The 18,814-nt window shown below is 40.1% G+C and overlaps 1 long non-coding RNA gene across 1 annotated transcript; it reads left to right on the top strand.

The window, feature by feature from the left end:
- Positions 1–9,695: 9,695 nt before the first annotated feature.
- Positions 9,696–13,843, top strand: LOC119907410. The gene is made up of 2 exons (XR_005445099.1): positions 9,696–9,759; positions 11,426–13,843. It is a non-coding gene; the product is annotated as an uncharacterized LOC119907410 (long non-coding RNA).
- The last annotated feature ends 4,971 nt before the right edge of the window (positions 13,844–18,814 follow it).

The following is an 18,814-nucleotide window of genomic DNA, read 5'->3' on the forward strand; positions in this document are numbered from 1 at the left end:
TTCATTCAGATTTTATTAAGCATTACGGATAACATAAAGGTCCATGACTCTGCAAGACAAAGCCCCAAACTGACCTTTACTCAAATATCTGATGTCTGCTCACTGTAATCTCCTATTCATACCTCACATCAAGCTGCTGTTATGGTAGCAGCACGTACACCAAAGTCGCAGCAGCCTCGGTCTCCTCCTCTGAGGTCTGTTCCTGAAGTGAGTGGAAGACTTAGCGGGATACTTGTGATTCTCTAATGAACCATCTGTCTCATCAGCTGAACATCACACAGGTTTTTTTTAAAAGATGCTTGATGCTGACAAAACTGAAAATCTCCATATGTTAACACACAGTTTCCTCCCCCTTTTTGGGTGTCAGTGAGAGTGACAAAAAGTAGGGATCGTTTGCATCGTTTTACTTTCCTGTATAAGCAGAACACTTGAGACAATGAGGGGACGAAATAGAAGAGGGTCGTGCCCTTTGTACAATTATATTGCATGTCCTACTACAGTTGTTTCCAAAAGTCAGAAGTCGCTGCTTGAAAGGCACCCGAGCTTCTCTTCTCCCTTGTCTGTCTTGTCTGATAGGGATTAGCAGGCAAGCGAGAACAGGAACAGGTAAGCGTCATGGAGAGAGCAGAGGAGAGTACCGGCAGCTGGGGAGAATTGCCAGTACGCAAGAAAAAGTCACGGTACGCCGAAAAGTAAAATGTCGAGGTGCCGGTACTGCGTAGCGTTGCGTACTGGCCCACTTCAAGCAGTGAATACAACTGAGTTCATGTTAGCGGGTCTAGTTCTCTACCTGTTCAGTCAAAACTGTAGCCTACTGCGCTCCATAGTGGCTGATGGTGGAGAAGTGCAGCCATCTGATCAGTCATGCGCTGCGCAGCGTAGTTCATTAGGAAAACATGTTAATTTAATAGTCATTTTATTTTTTATTGTAAATAACAGTACTAATCACAATGAAAAATACATTATTCGTGATTCAAAATAATGGTTGTTGATAAATAAATAAATGACCCCCACAGTTGCATGATTTTTCTGCTTCCATGGGAGCTCAGACCATCCTTACGGGAGCTGAGCTCCCATTGGCTCCCAGGTAACTCAGACCCTGCTTTCGCACCTGCTTGTAGGTGCATCTCTATATCTAACTATTATTTGTGCAAATGATGGTGGAGACATATTAATGGAGATGATTACTTATTCCACAGGATTTAGTTTCGTGCAAACTGCAATTTGCGATGCCCTTCGGATGAGACAGAATGTCTTCAAGTATCTTCAACCAGGTCTAGTTACCCTTGATTTTAACCTTCCATGAAAAACATTTACAGTGCTAACTTATTTTGTTTAGTTATTTGAATATTTTTCAGAAGGTACCACATGCAAAATTAAGGGAAAGTTTTGGTTTAGTTGAAGGAGCTTCTTCTAAACACCATCTCACATCTGTAAATTCTTCTTCTGGAAGGAGTGGATGAAGGAGATTCATCCTGCCGGTGTAATCAATGGGACAAACACATAGATCCAGGGGAAGAAAAAAAAAGACAGGAGGAGGAGGACAGCAAGGAAGAGACATGAAGGAAAACAGATAGCAGCAGAAAGAAGACAGTAGCTGTGAAGAGCAAGTCTCACAGCTGAGCACTTGTTAAATTACTAAACCACACTTATAAAAATCCACACCCAGTCTGCAAATAGAGCCCGAAGTGACATTAAGCACAGATGGAACAGCAGTTCCGCTTGAGTGCTGAAAGAAAAGGGGGGTACATGTCAACTTACTTGACTCTTTTGCAAGGAGAAGTCTTTGCCTCCACTTCTTTCCATCTGAGTGTTTTCAGTTCGGTATGGAGCAGCTACGTAACAGAGTGCCTCACTGCGGAGCATGCAGAGAACCTCCACTTAGAATCTTCCATTATGTAGGTGAGTGGTTCTGATGTTTTTAACATAGAAGAAAGAACAGAGAACATTAATGTCTAGCTATTGCTTTTAGTTGTAATTAATCACTTATCACTGTAGAAGGAATGCACTGACATGATTTTTCAAGTGCTAGCATCACCATCATCAACATTCAATAAATGAACCAAACAGCTTGGGCTGCCGTGTATGGGAAGAGCTGTGATACCAGGAAGAAAACAAAACAATAAACAAAATAAATAACACAATGTGACGACTTCCCCAGTCTGCCTGCCTTTATGTCTTGTATGTATGTTTGGCAGATTCTGGGTGTGGCTTGTAGGTAGAGCTGGAAGGGTCCAATGCGTCTACCTGCCCATCTGGGTTGGGCTTCCTAGAGGGCATAAAAGGGCTGCCTTTCTAGAAAACACTCTCTCTGCTGGCCTGCTGCTTCGACCCCAGCCTTTGTTCCTTTGTTTAATTTGCTGCACCCACCAACGTGCATTACACTTTCTCACTGATGCTTTTCACATTCTCACTCATCCACACACTTACTGACATGACTGATGTTCCTCATATCTACCCACGCCATCAACTTAGTTAAGTTGTTTGTTAGTTTGAGTTAACAGGAACAAAAGGGGTTTTATTTGTCTGTGTGAGGCCTCCCTTTTTGTTGCCAGCCTTGAGCCAGGCGTGTAACACACATGCATACATATTAAACTAAATACAAAAACGTTAAGGCACTTGTCATCAAAATATGGCATATGACAAACCAGACAGTCAGGGATTGTGGACACAAATTGAGGTTCCCTGATACATGAATTAAGAATGTAAAGCTACAATTAAAAAGCATGAAGGCATACACATGCCTGGTCCTATTTTAAATATAGATATAGCTCAATGTCTTCCATGAGTTAGACTAGAAAATAGATTCCACTCTCATAATGTAACAGAGCTGTTACTAATGGTTCATGGGTCGTCTACATTAAAAAAGATGGTCGCATATTATTTCAGCCTCTCTGCACTGGCTTCTTATGTCAGAATCCATCTTAAAATGTCGGTGCTCAACTCCATTATAAAGCTGCTAGCATGGCTCTCTCCAAAGCTACAAAGCACACCTACCAACGCCACAAATTAACACGTGTTTTCTCATTTGTTTAATCTATATTCAAACAGACATGACAACACTTAAACATGATCATTTGCAGTTTTAGGGGACTTACATGATGCATTTGTATATGCTATGCTAGACCAATCAGTTAGCAGCTTCTACACAGACATGAAAGTGGTATCAATCATCATTCCATTTCCCAAAATGTTGAGTTATAGTTTCAAAGAGCATTTGTCAGCCTATACAAAATAACAAGGATTTCACAGTTGTTTTTGGATTGTTTTCATATTTTTCCCCAAAAACATTGGTTTGTTAACTTTACATGGCAGCCTAGCAAGTGTCTTGTCGCATTGTTTCTATTTAGTCTTTAGCAGTCTGTATGACCTTTAACTGAATTCTTTCCAAATCCCTTAATTTGCACAACAGCTATTTACCATTTTACCAGTGTACACCATGTTTTTTTATTCTATGTGCTGCACAATAGCAGATGCTAACTGTTACTCTTTGTAACTGTCATAGATAAAATGCTGTAGCATGTACAGCATTGTAGTAAACAAGGATTTGAGTTTATTTTTGTGTGAACTGTTCCTTTAAGCTGCAAACATTGCTTTATTTATATCAGCTATGGAAGAGAAGACCAAGGAGAAAAGGTGCGTCCAGAGGTTGCAGTCATAGAAAAGCAGCACAGGGCTTCTTCCTGTCACTGCTCACCTACCCTTGACCTCTCCTTGCAGTCAGACTACGCAGCTGGGTCAGCAGAGAAACCTCTGTGACCCAAACAGACAACACCTCACTCCAGAACATGCAAATTAACCCAGTAGCTCCGCCCTGGCTTGGGTATAGTTGGAAATCCACTGACACTTCCATCTGTTCACTGTGAGGCAGGCAGGAGGGAGCGGGTGGATAAGGAGGAAGAAGAGAGAAGGGGGAGGGGAGAGGAGAATGGGCAAATCGGTGTGACAGTGTCATACATATCTTCTCGGGGGAGGTGTGTGCTGTGTGAATTATACCTCAATTAAAATATCACGTGTGCTCATGTAAATTCTTTTTTCTCTGGTTTTCATTTATGCAGGCTGGGAACATTTTCATTTTGTGATATTTTTCCAACCGAGCTGTTAAAGACCTTGGTAACTTTACACTGGCTGGACTCTGACAGTGAGTCACCATTCACATATATACACAGCGCACACTTTCAAATGCACACTGCACATAGACTCAGAAAGTTCAGAGAAGGGATTTACTATGAGCTGGCTTTGGGAAGTGTACCTGATATAGGCACTGTCGGTTGCTGTTTTGGTAGATTATCAAGCTGGGTCATAAATAACACCAGGAGACAAGGACAAAGATCCAGTTACATTTGATGAAGAAGACACTTCACAAAAAAAGGTAAAAATATCCCAGAGATTTAAGCATCCTGAGGTCTTTGTACAATGTGTTTGTAATGTATTTCTGCCTGTAGAGAACACAAATAGTGTTAATGTCACTCTCCCAGTTTGTACTAAGCCCCTCTCCAGTCTTAATTTTCTCTTATGCCCTGTTATTCAACCTGTTAGTCAAGATAATTTCACATTCACATTTCTGTGTGTGTAATTCGGTCGCAACAGGCAGCAGGCTGGGCCCAACACATGGGCCCAACCTCAAATACATTCCTCTATCTTAAGCCCAGCGGCTGGTCGCCAAGAAATTGTTCCAGGATGTACAACCAAAAATGATCATTTTTTAAATTTCTGTTTGTGGATGGATTAAACAAGAAATAAAAAGGTTAATACCTGACAGTTGTACACTCTGTTATTCTAATGGATGAGCTTCCTGACAGTTTGTGCAGAAATTCTTTGGTTATGCAAACCGATTGTTGCAGCAGCTGTCTGGGCGGCTGGTCTCAGACGATCTTGGAGGTGAAGATGCTAGATGTGAGGTCCTGGGCTGGTGTGGTTATATGTGGTCTGTGGTTGTGAGACCGGTTGGATGTACTGCCAAATTCTCTGAAACGCCTTTGGAGATGGCTTATGGTAATGAACATTCAATCCACACGCAACAGCTCTGGTGGACATTCCTGCAGTCAGCATGCCAATTGCACTCTCCCTCAAAACTTGTGACATCTGTGACATTGTGCTGTGTGATGGAACTGCACATTTTTGAGTGGCGTTTTATTGTTGCCAGCCTAAGGCACAACTGTGCAATGACCATGTTGTCTGATCAGCATCTTGATATGCTGCACCTGTGAGGTGGATGGATTATCTCAGCAAAGAATAAGTGCTCACTAACACAGATTTTGACATATATGTGAACAATACTTGAGAGAAATGTGCCTTTTTTGGCAAAAACAAAAGTGTTGCGTTTATAATTTTGTATTATAATTTTTATATATATATATATATATATGTATGTATGTATATGTATATACACACACACACATATATTTTAATCAGTAACCATTGGAAGTGTGAACTGCATATTTTTTTTACCTTAAAAAGTTAGCTGTTTTTCCCGTTTCTAGTCTTTATGCTAAGCTAGGCTAAGATCCTCCAGATCGAGGAAGTAATCAGGAATAGACTCAGCTAGCAATTTTCACTTTAATTGTTTTCACTTTCAATTTTCACTTTGAGGAACTCTTGAGTCATGTCTGCTCCAGCTGTGACTGGCGAGCTCCTCTGGCGTAGACACCCCTGAACAAACACACCTGGAGCTGAGTGAGTAGTATTTGGCTGCAGTGCTGAATTCAATAGCATCTGAAAACTAGCTAATGTGATTTTGTTTAGAGTAAATTGCTGGTCTTAACCTGCCATCATAATTTGCCTTGCCCCTTCCATTTCACGCAAAACACAAATATAGTAAAACAAATGAGTCAGTTTAACACAGGCATTGTGCTGCTGAAAGTCTGCTGATGCAGATGGCAATCTATATCTGTCCTTCATCTGTCAATCAAATCAAGTACAGAACCCGCACAATATATACACTCCATTTGCTCATCGAGGTTTGGCAACATTCATCATCCAACATCCTTCATATTGGTGTATTAGGGGTCAGTGATAAATTGTCAGTTATCACTATTACACTCCTGATTCCCTCATCCCAACAGTGTTTGCTTCTGTAACTTCCTCCGACCTCCCTGTACTCCTCTTTCTGTAACTGATGCTTTGGTATTGGTGGCTTGCTGAGATCCAGTGGTCATGTATATGTTCACCTCCGATTCAGCATATTTTTGTGTGAGGGAGGATTAGTTCCCCTATAGATCCCAGAATTATTTCAAAATCGAGCCTTCATCATCAAACCTTTAACTGTATAACCATTTGCAATACATGGTCAATACAAACACTACGGAATGAACAGATTTGACTCCGGCGTTATCATACCAATACTACATGCCATACCCTTGCTAACACTGGTTCCTCAACACAAGTGTCTCTAACTCAACTGTAGTAGAGGATCTCACTGAAAAGTTAGGGCTGACTACACTGCGGCACAAACATCTGATAGATCTAACCTTCAGTAGGATTAGTAAAGTGTGAACATGTGATTGCATTTGATTTTAAACTGCTTTTAACTTCAGGCATTGCTGGTTCAGGTTCAAGTTTAGTCTGATTAAAACTGTTTAGACTTAAGGAATTCTGGCTTTCAAAGCCTTACTTTCCTTGTTCTTCTTGCTGGTATGTTACGAAAGCATGTAATTTAGCTAAAGCTTTGCATTTAGTGTGCATGTTTAATTCAGTTTCATCATAATTAGCTTTCATTGGACAAACGGCTGCTATTAGAGATATAAAAGACAGTCAAGTTTAATCTCTGTGGGTGGAAATATTTCCATTAAGTAGATTTTACTGATCCAGAGTATTACAAATCAATGTTATTGGTCTCTATTGATCATTAGATAGAGCACACAGGTGTAAGGGTTATGTTGAAGAGAGGAGAGAATGAAGTTGGCAGCTTTGGAGAGGAATCAGAACAGTTACTGCTCCTGTGGAATAGTGAGTGAAATCCAGTTATTACTTTTTAAATGAGTAATGACTAATAAATAATAGATTACTTTTGAATAATGAGCCCAACAGTGCTCCCTCTAGTAGCAGTTGTACCATGCTACAGCCCAAACTTTCACCCTAGCAGTCTTATCTCGGTGTCCAGATCCAACCAGTGGCAGTGTAGCTCCAGATCCAGCACAAACACAGCTGAAGTTGCTGCACGGGGGCCCTGTGGCTCTTGGCAGGGGTACGCTTCCATTTAGGTCAACACCATCAGCTCTGTACTATCTGACAACTGATAACACAACGAGCCCATTAGTGCTGTAGGCTCGTAGCCTGGTCCCAGCCGGCTCAGGTCTACCTGTGCCAGCTTCAGGCCAGAGAGCTTGTCTCCTAGAGATTAATGATCCCTGGTGCTGCGCAGAGTAGGCCACTCCTTGAGTGTGAAATACACTTTATCTGCCTGGCTGGAGATCTGATTTATTCCTGCCTGCATGCTTGCCCTCGGTGTCAGCAGGGGGTTTGTCTTTGTTTTGTAATGTGTGCACTTTATTAGATTTCTCTCTGTCCTGGCTTCATTCAAGCCAAGTGTTAATAAGAACTAAATCAAACTAATCTCTCCCAAATTTATGTTAATGTTTTGTTTTACAAGCTCAATCACTCTGTTTGCATCTTAAATGTAATTTAAATGGAACTATTCAAAAACTTAATTTAATTTGATTCTACAGTATTGTGTGCCGGTCGTTTCATAGTAAATCGCTGTATTTAAATGTTCTTTAAAACTGATTTACTCCTTAAACAGCTGACATGTGTCAATAGGCCATTTTCCTCTGGATTCTCAACTTTTTTGTTTACTTCTCTTAGTATTATACTAAAGTTTCACCAGTACCTGAAACATAGGCTTTAGGGAACAACCTGACTTTAATTTGTTAATTTAATTGTTGTCATGCACTGAAGCTGACTCCAAAGTTTACCCTTATATCACCATCTGCTCTGCCTTACACCTGCATGCTTTAAAAAGTATGTATCAAACTCTGCTTTTATCCATGTGTTGGATTTCTGTTCTGTTACACACTACTACTACTACTACTACTACTGGAGGAGTCAAATTAGCTCATATGTTTGACAGAACTGTTGAGATGTATACAGACCATCATTAGGAACCAAGAAGGAGTCTGGAGACTCCTTATTAAACACACAATGCCAGCATAGATTGGCTCAGAACTCTTCATCTGGCTGTATATCTTTATTTTATCCAACTGTAATACGCTAAACAGACATCAAAATCAAAAAGATAAGCAGGTCACCCAACTGCTCTCTAATAGATTATATTTACATTCCAAAATTGCTTTCATCTGGGTGATGCTTCAGACATATCTCACATGTTCATCAGCACTTGAGTACAGTACACTATGGACACAGCTGAAATGTCTTTTGTCATCACTCTGCTCATAGCAATGCCTGTGGTGCCCAACAGAATAACAGCACTTACAATATACACTCACCTAAAGGATTATTAGGAACACCATACTAATGCTGTGTTTGACCCCCTTTCGCCTTCAGAACTGCCTTCATTCTACGTGGCATTGATTCAACAAGGTGCTGAAAGCATTCTTTAGAAATGTTGGCCCATATTGATAGGATAGCATCTTGCAGTTGATGGAGATTGGTGGGATGCACATCCAGGGCACGAAGCTCCCGTTCCACCACATCCCAAAGATGCTCTATTGGGTTGAGATCTGGTGACTGTGGGGGCCATTTTAGTACAGTGAACTCATTGTCATGTTCAAGAAACCAATTTGAAATGATTCAAGCTTTGTGACATGGTGCATTATCCTGCTGGAAGTAGCCATCAGAGGATGGGTACATGGTGGCCATAAAGGGATGGACATGGTCAGAAACAATGCTCAGGTAGGCCGTGGCATTTAAACGATGCCCAATTGGCACTAAGGGGCCTAAAGTGTGCCAAGAAAACATCCCCCACACCATTACACCACCACCACCAGCCTGCACAGTGGTAACAAGGCATGATGGATCCATGTTCTCATTCTGTTTACGCCAAATTCTGACTCTACCATCTGAATGTCTCGACAGAAATCGAGACTCATCAGACCAGGCAACATTTTTCCAGTCTTCAACTGTCCAATTTTGGTGAGCTCTTGCAAATTGTAGTCTCTTTTTCCTATTTGTAGTGGAGATGAGTGGTACCCTGTGGGGTCTTCTGCTGTTGTAGCCCATCCGCCTCAAGGCTGTGCGTGTTGTGGCTTCACAAATGCTTTGCTGCATACCTCGGTTGTAACGAGCGGTTATTTCAGTCAAAGTTGCTCTTCTATCAGCTTGAATCAGTCGGCCCATTCTCCTCTGACCTCAAGCATCAACAAGGCATTTTCGCCCACAGGACTGCCGCATACTGGATGTTTTTCCCTTTTCACACCATTCTTTGTAAACCCTAGAAATGGTTGTGCGTGAAAATCCCAGTAACTGAGCAGATTGTGAAATACTCAGACCGGCCCGTCTGGCACCAACAACCATGCCACGCTCAAAATTGCTTAAATCACCTTTCTTTCCCATTCTGACATTCAGTTTGGAGTTCAGGAGATTGTCTTGACCAGGACCACACCCCTAAATGCATTGAAGCAAATGCCATGTGATTGGTTGATTAGATAATTGCATTAATGAGAAATTGAACAGGTGTTCCTAATAATCCTTTAGGTGAGTGTATACCAACAATACCAATCCTGATGGGAGCGGCCCCCGCCGTGCTACGAGCTGGTCTTTATTAGTGACATGGTAAAATGGATCATAAACCCATCATGAATAGTAAGTAACCGTTTCACCTTACACTACTTTGCCAAGGGTGAAAGTCTGCGTCTTCTCAGCACTGTGGACACCTGCTGCACTCAGCTGTTTGTAGTGACGTTTCAGGATTTTGACAATGACAGCACTTTCTCTTTGTCTTCTGTACTTTGCAAATACAAAAGTCTAGTGACACAGTCCGACTCTAAAATCCATCACATGATGGTACTTTACTTCAGACTGCTGCGTCCAGGCGCAGGCAACACAGCTGCTGCAGCACACAAAGACAACTGTTGAATTTAATGTGCTAATATTGAAAGAAATCAATTTAAGGAGCTTTAAATTATTTACTGCATCTAATCTTATCTGTTGTTAAACTGTGGCAAAACAAGGAAATAAGGCACATAAATTTGCCAATATAGGGTTTTCCTCTAGACACAAACACAGGGTGTGCTTTTTAATGGTGTAGCCTAAGGGCCCATCATAACAGCCTGCCCTGGGGCCCATTGTTACTACCTTATGCTGAAAGGAGTTGCAGGTAATTTTTGGAGGTTTTGGGGATCTAAATGATCCCATGATAGAGCTTACAGGTGAAAGCACTGCTTATCAAATCAAATATGCACACAATATTATGAGCCAAACAGACCGACCAGGGGCGGAATGTAAGTAAATTACAAAATTGTACGTATGTATTTCCATGTTATGCAACTGTATACTTCTATATTACTACAATTTAAAGGGATAATCCAGTACATATATTTGACAGATAAACTGTAGTCACTAGTTACTATATTGCAAGTTAAAGGGTCTTGGTGTTTTCAATCACTCTGGTTGATTATACCTCTGGTCAGGTGTAAGTGGGTGGGAGCAATGCTGGGAATTACATGATGTCACCAAACTCTACTACTTGCTCTAATCATAGACTGTATAATGATTGATGTATTTTATTTATGTGTACTGTTTGTTGTTGTCCTGCATGTTTGCATGTAACAAAAGTAGGTTGTGTGTTGTTGCTTCGTGTTATTTGCATGGCTAGCTGTGTCTAAATGGTGTCTGCTGCAACTGTACTGATGTTTTACTGTTGTCTGGATGTTTTGTGTGGTTTTATGATGTGAGAATTGTTCTGTTTTGTTGTTATTGTTTTCATAGTGTCTTGATGTAAATTCTGTATACTGTATATTTTTATCATTTTCAAGGTTTCAAAGCATCTTGCCAAAGGACTGCAGTTTAAAATTAGACAGTAGGCTAAAACCGGCACATTTACAGTAATGTTGCTTAATGTGTGCTGTCCGAATGAATGAATGAATGAATGAATGAATGAATAAATAAAATAGAAAATAAAAGAAGTGGACGCAACCGTGATGTCACTTTGTGGATCATCTTTGAGCCTCGAGTTTGGCCAGAACCAGAAGTGACCATATTTGGACGAGAGGGTAGATCTGTGGAGGACAGGACAGATCGCAGTATAATACCGTTTGATCATTTATTTTACTCTAAATAGGACCATAATTTACTAAATGAACATCATGTTGTATTGAAGAAGACTAGTGATTGAGACAAGGATGTAAAAATTTAGTGGGGATAGTCCTGTCCTTAATACCAAGAGACTATTGAATTAAGTAGTCATAATCATAGTATTTTTTTATTTTTTTATTTTCATCTAGATTTGAATATACGTTTTCTTTTACAGTGGTTTCCAACCTGGGGTCAGGTCCCCCCCACAAGGACAAGATAAATCTGGATTCCACAGGGCACGGCCTGCCTGATTTTGCTGACTTGCTCAGATTTTGTTGATTTGGTCATTTGTCATTGATTGATGTGCTCCTGCCATTTTAGGTAGCCTACTTAGTTAAATGGTTTCTTTTTTTGTCTGTTTTAAACTACGCTGATATACCATCACGAGTCTGCGCAGGGTGTTTTATTTTGAAAATTTATCAGATTCTTTATGCTGTTTTTGTGTCCGAGTTCAATCTTCTCTGTGCTGATTGACACGGCTTCTGTCAAAAAAATTACTTGCAGGGTATTCTGCACGGAGCAGAGCGAAGAGCTGCCTCTGGGGCACATGAAGGTTAATGGGACAGGAATTTCAGCAACATAACGTTGTTTATTCTTTTCAGACTGTTAATGTGTTTATTATATTTTAGTCTTACAATGGAGATAATCTAAAAATTAAATACAAAATAAAAGCCAACAATAGAACAACTGTTCTAAAGAATGTTTTGGAATGACACAGCATTGGTCATGATGAAACACAACATAATCTCAAACTAATTAATTCTGAATAAGTTAGCTGCTGCTTTCTTGTCAGCTATTATTCAAATGATTATTTTCTATTATTTTTCACATTGCTGAGGGGTGTAAACAATGAGAATAAAGCTAGCAGTGATTTTGTTTGCCTGCATTGTCAAGGGTGGTATTCTACACTGTGTTACGAAATGCTCCTGATTAGTTTTCTCTTAAGTACCTTGTAAATCAGAAGCCAGATTTCCATCTTGTTCCATCTTTTTTTGTTTAAATTTCAACCAATTTACATATTATTTCATCCCTATTAATATACTGTATGTATACATGATGAATATGTAGATTTAGCACCATTTTTGAATGTGTCGAGCTCTGCGGTTAGTTTAGCAATAATAAATATGGTTAGACTTTCAAAAGAAAAGTGGTTGCAATTTGGTTAGTATTAGGCTACAAAACTATGTGGTTCAGTTTAGACACAAAAACTAGCGCTATAACTGTCAGTGTCTGCATGTTAGCATTTAGTTTAAGCAGAGCCCCACAAAGCCACTAGCATGGCTGTAGTAGTATCTATAATAGTCTTATAATAAGTATAATTCTTTGAGGTTTGAAAAATACAGGCCCTGATTTGTGCAATATGTTTTCATTGTAGCACCAAGTTTTGTTAATCTGCCATATTCCATGAATAAAAAGTTATTTTGTTTTTTGTTTTTGTTTGGTAGTCTGACATTCCACCTTCTCTGCCTAATTCAGCAGAGAGTACAGCTAACTGAACATCAGAATGAACTGGACTGATGCTCAGTTTTACTGCGGAGTTCATTGACCTGGCCGCCAGAATGGATTTATGAACATTAACAGTTGGAAGTGGTCCAGACAGTTTGAAGCAAATCAGTACTGTGTATTTAATGATAGCAAGACACAACTGAATGCTCTACTCTGTGAGCAATGTTATCTTTTAGTATGTTATGAATAAACTGCTTTCATTTTTTTTATTATGCATACCTTTCAAAGCTAACACTGCATGTAGAACTGCAGATACCTGTCCAGCATACGAAATCAAGAGAATAACAACATCCAGCTCACTTTCAAGGCATTAGATGTCACACTGGCATGGATCGGCCTCTACAGAGCCCCGGGCCTTCTGCTCTGACAACAGCATCTCTACATTCACTAAATGGGAAACTGGCCAGCCTAATAACCCCTTGTCAAAACACTACTCTGGAAGTTTCTCTGCTGTCTCTGGGAAATGGGAAGATGGAAGCTGTGAAGGGAGAATACTCTTCTGTTTCAAATAGGAAGTCTGAGTCTAAGATTCTATTAGCATGTGAAATGCTAATGTTTTTATTTTGGTGCGTATATGATTCATTTCATAGCGGTGACAATGCAAACAATATCGGAGATTAAGATTCAGTCACTGGCTTACATAAACAGCACAGAGATTCAGCTGCAGGTTTGATAGCAGGTAAGCAGTACAGCCACATTGCAGATGTAATGACATATTTAATATTTTCCCCTATTTCCATTTTGTTCAAGTGCATGCCCACATGGTGTCAAAAGGACTGATAAACTTCACAGTACGCTGGAGAAATGTCCATGTTTACCGTGTGAACCACAAGAAGAGACGATGGGGAAGGTAACTGCACAGACAAACTGTGACTGGATTTTACTAATTAATATGTAAAGCTCATTACATGCTTTGCTGAGCTGTCCTATACTTCAAATCCTCTTCTATTTTGGAGTGTTGTTGCAAATGTGCTTTCTCTAAATAGTAACATCACAGCACAATGGTATGCAATGTTTCTTTTGATTGCCATGGTTCATGGTTTATGTCTGAAGTCAAATATTTGCATAAAACAATTGATAATGTGGAGTGTGAAGGCTCATTCTTGACTTTGGAAAGAGTAGTTTGACAAAAACATCCAAACTCACGGCCCACTCACTAGTTTTTTCAGGGCTTCTTTCAATTTTTTTATATACAGTGAATAGAATTATTTTGTATATCCTGATATATGTCAAGTCATCGGGAATTTATTGTGTGAATTCTATATATCAAGAACATTATCCACCTTTATTGGACCCATGTTCCTAAGTTGTCATAAACTTAGCATACTGTATATTCCCAGGCAAGTTAAGTACAGGTGCAATTACAAGTGTTGCTTTAATTGAACCTCAGCAAATCAAATATCAAATAAAACCATATTTTATGTTAACAGCTGGTCAAATGGCTATGTGTAATGTGAAAGGGGTCACTTGAAGTTACAAATCCATATAGAATTATCACCCGACTTTGAGCGTTCTTTAGACAGCTGTAAATAACCTTTCACCATTATTGTGTCACAGTCTAAGATGCAAAGAACATTGTCGTTCCACTGTGAACTTTGTACAAAATGCTTTCAACCGCGAACAATTTTACATCTGACTTATTGAAGCATCTACTAAATCAGCACAGCAATATGAAACTTGTAGAAAATAACTCAGGCTGCTACTGCCAGTGATGCTTGTACTCGTCAGGTGAGAGTGACGTTAAGCAAAGTTTTACGTTTTGTAAAAGTACTGATTAAATGCACATGCATTTATAAGGGAGTGCTTTATTTCAGCCAGTGGTGTTAAGAGATGTTATATGGAGTTATGTAAACTGAGGTTCAGGAACAGGACCACGCCTCCCTCACTTATTCCACCTGTGCTTCATTCAATTCCTCCAATCAACTTCACTCATTCCATCCACCTGTGCTTCTCAAATCCAGTCACATGCACTCACGTATATAGGCCGTCACCCTGAATCTCGACCCCTCGGGTTCCTAGCCACTCCGGCCACCAAACCCTAAACAACCTGCTCGACCCCTTCATTCCTCTTCCCTCGACCCCTTCATCCCTCTTCTCTCGACCCCTTCATCCCTCTTCCCTCGAACCCTTCATCCCTATTCCCTCGAACCCTTCATCCCTATTCTCTCGAACCCTTCATCCCTATTCTCTCGACTCCTTTTCATCCCTCCCCTCTTGACACCTCCTTCCATAACTATTCATCATAATAAACAACTATAAAATCTAACATTGGCGTGGTCCTTGTTAATGAAATGTAAAAACCATAGGCTACTTATTGGCATACTGGTCATCAGAGGTAACAGAAAACCCAGCAAGGGGATCTTTTTTATGAGATTACAACCCCTTCACAAACAGGCAATAAAAAAGTGATTCATTCCATAAAAAAATGTATATATATATATATATATCCTCTTTAATAAGTTATTTTGTTTATTAGCAATGAAATTGCTAGCTATGATACTCTAAAAACTGAGTAAATGCTGTACCTCTGATACACAGCCCCATTGGAAATGAAACTGATAGAAATTGGAAATGTATATTAAAGAATAAAATCAATAAATATGTAATATGCCAATATGGAGCCTGTGGATATAGATAGAATAGAAAGAGTACAAAATAAGTCTCTGTAATTCAGTGAGAAATTTGCGTGCTTCCCTCTCTCCTGTTTTGCATCGAATTCACTTGTCACCATGCAAGGGAATTCCCGCGGAATCACATTATCACCATTTTTACACCCGTCCTCGGCTTAAAGTCACCTCATACCCACCTTGTCCTCTGTAACTGCTTAGCACCCATTTAAATCAACCAGCACCGCCAAACGCCCCTAAAGATGGATAGCTTTGCTTATCAGCCTTTTGTTGGCAGTTTGTCTTGTTACAAGCAAACAAGATGATAGCTGTGCTGCTAATGACCTTGGGGGTAAGAAAGAAGTTGAGATATCTGTGTGTATTTATATTATATCTGTACATTTGTGTGATTGTGTGGTTAGGCATGCTTGAGGGTACTTGGCCCCATGTTTGTATGTGCTTGCCTCACAGGCATGTACAGGTGAAGACTCTACATGTGAGTACTCGTCTGCATTCTATATGCATCTGACCTCCTCTCATGTCTGGTCTTTCCTGCTGGGGATAAATCATGGGGATCTGTGGCAGGCCAACCCTGCTGAGGTGATTCATGGACACTGCCTTCATGACCTTCCATTCAGGTACACAGCTTCCCAGTGTGCCCATTCATTCCTGTGACTAGACAACACCATTGCTAAAGCTGCATAATATATTTGTTGGCAGAGCAAAGAGAAAGATAGAACCAGAAATTACTTAAATTAAAGAAGTTTATACATAAAAGCTATTCCATGCTTAATTATTGTATTTTGGAGCAGCCAGAACTTTCCTTTAGCAAGCTAACTCCACTCTTAACCAATAAAGATGATTTCATTAAAGGAAGGAACCATGCTGCTCTTGAGTAGCACAGCCCTGCCCAAGTTTGGCTCTCAAATGTGACTATTTAAAGTGATTAGCAACAGTAAACACGTTGGGCACATGCTGGGGTGCCTGATGTGTGGCGAGGCTCCTGTCTGTGATGCCGGCTGTTGCTCTGTCTGGTAGCTGCGTCCCAGTTCACGCAGTTCCTGCGGCTCCCATAACCATTATACCATACACACACATTTTAAACATAAAAAAACATTCACAAAAACATGCAGCCCTATCTAACACTTGTGTGGTTTGATTTATGTGCTTTTATGTTTGTCAGGTGCTAACAGATGCACTGATACAAGGCACTGTTACGGTACAATATAAGTATCCATGTTAAACTGTCTGAATTCTTGGCCCAAAAAGAGGGTGGGTTAGGTTTGACATTGTTTCATTGTTATCATATTATTATCTAAGGCCATGTTCAGATTGACATTAGTACTGATTCGAAACTTGCAAGCCTGTTGTTCATTTAGATGACACTACTGAGTTGACACAGTAAGGGCGCCAACCCAGGAGGCATAAACACAGTCACCTGGCAAAACCGTTAAATACGGTTCAGCCTAAACTGCAACACAATGTGACATCATCTGCCAACACACTATGTCATGCATGGTCAAATATGTGTGACTGCACACAGTTGGTAGATTACTGTAACGTGATTTTAGTATTTCTACTGTTTACTTGCCTATCATTAAGCTTGAGGTTAAAGTAATTGTTGCCACAGTTGTACAATCCTGTCTCATGGTATTATAAACTGGTGTGCAGCGTTTTGTCCTTAATAACTCATGGATTTGGTATGGACATGATATTACTCAAATTGAACTACCTGGATTGTATTTCATCTGTCTTTGCCAAAACACCCGTGCCATTTTCACTCTGAACACCTGCTAATCCATTATACATAATTCATTTTGCAATCCCATTGTGTTAAATATAACCAGTGAATGAAATACTCTATGACAATCAGGGAGTCGTGTGCTGTGGGCGGTACAGTAAAAAGTAACAATCATCATTGTAAGACACTGTTTTTCATCTTGTGACCTGAATCCTGCACATTTCTAGTTTTGGAAACCCGCCGAGCACAGGCAAAGCTCAGGAACCAACCCATTACTAGCAATTATCTCTAAATCAACTCTGGACCTGACATGTTATTATAAGATGACCTGTCCAGTAGGCTAATCAAATCTGCTCCCAGCTTGCGGCACGGCAGGATAGTACAGGCAAAAACTGTAGGGACGCGCAAGAAGGAACTAAATAAATGTTAATAAATAAATAAACAAAGTGACACTTGCAGAGTTCCCAAGCAGAAACACCATCCGTGTTTTCATTAAATTACTTTGACGTGTGTTTCCTCCTGCTCAGGCACACACACTCACACACCTCTTCCAGACTATGTGTAATATTTGCTGGCATAGCGTGGATACCTTCATTCATCTTTTAAATGTTCTGGCAAGACACAGGGAATTAACTGTTAACTGAGTTTATGTGCTTTTCTGACAGCGGTGAGCTGTTCAGAAAGATGCACAGATTATTCATTGAGATCATTTATAGAATTTGGATAAATAAGGACATAATACAATAAACTAGAGGAGGAGCAGAACTGCGGAGTTCAGAATGTATTATTTCAACTATATTAATTGTATAGTTTACAATAAAAAATGTGATTTTAACATCTTTGGGGTGTTGTGGGTGTCCACACATTAATATATACAGTATATAATATATAATGATGCTCTTTCACCAAAATAACAGAGGTTCAGAGGCTCAGGAGGAAGGACGGATCGTCCAATGATCACAGGCTTGGTGGTTTGATCCCTGACTCTTCCTGTCCACATGTCCACAAGTGTCCTCGGGCAAGACACTGAACCCCAAATTACCCCCGATGGTTGAGTGGTAGCTTGCTACATCAGTGTGTGCGTAAATCAGCAGCCAAAACCTTGTAAAGCGCTTTGTATAAAAGAACCATTTACCATTTTACCATTTACCTTGTGCCATTTCTTTACAATGGCTGTACAGTGAAAAACAATAAGCAGGCAGCTGTTACTTCACCCACTGACAGTAACTATCTGAAAATCAATGACTAATTGTTGTATTTCAGTGGGAGTGTTCGATATTCTTTAGTTTATGAAAGGCCTCTCTCTGAGCTTTCTTTCCTCTTCCACCCCCTCCTCTGTGGCAACACAACTACCCTCCTTCACTTTTCCAGGCCAACTGCAGTCAGCATCCCATTCTCTCCATTCTTGACTAATCCAAACTCTGCTGTGCAGAGGACATGTTGAACTTTGATAAAAGCAGCCCCACTTTTTACAAATGGCTAATCAATAGAAACTTTCTGTCAAAAGGTCCTTAATGTGATTATTCATCTCACTAGTTGTCTGTCTGTCTTTTCTTTTGATGATGTTGTGAATGAAATGAACAGTACATCAACTTCAACTTCCAACTTTTTTTTGTTCCTAAAGTGCAATTGGTTTTTGCAGCGAGACAGATAAATGACAATAAAATACACAAAGCCTACAGAGGGTAGGCATTAAATGTTGCCGTTTCGG

This window comes from Micropterus salmoides, unplaced genomic scaffold, assembly GCF_014851395.1.
Source record: "Micropterus salmoides isolate LMB-PRFRI ecotype aquatic unplaced genomic scaffold, ASM1485139v1 Ms_hic_scaffold_17, whole genome shotgun sequence".
Lineage (NCBI taxonomy): Eukaryota > Metazoa > Chordata > Actinopteri > Centrarchiformes > Centrarchidae > Micropterus > Micropterus salmoides.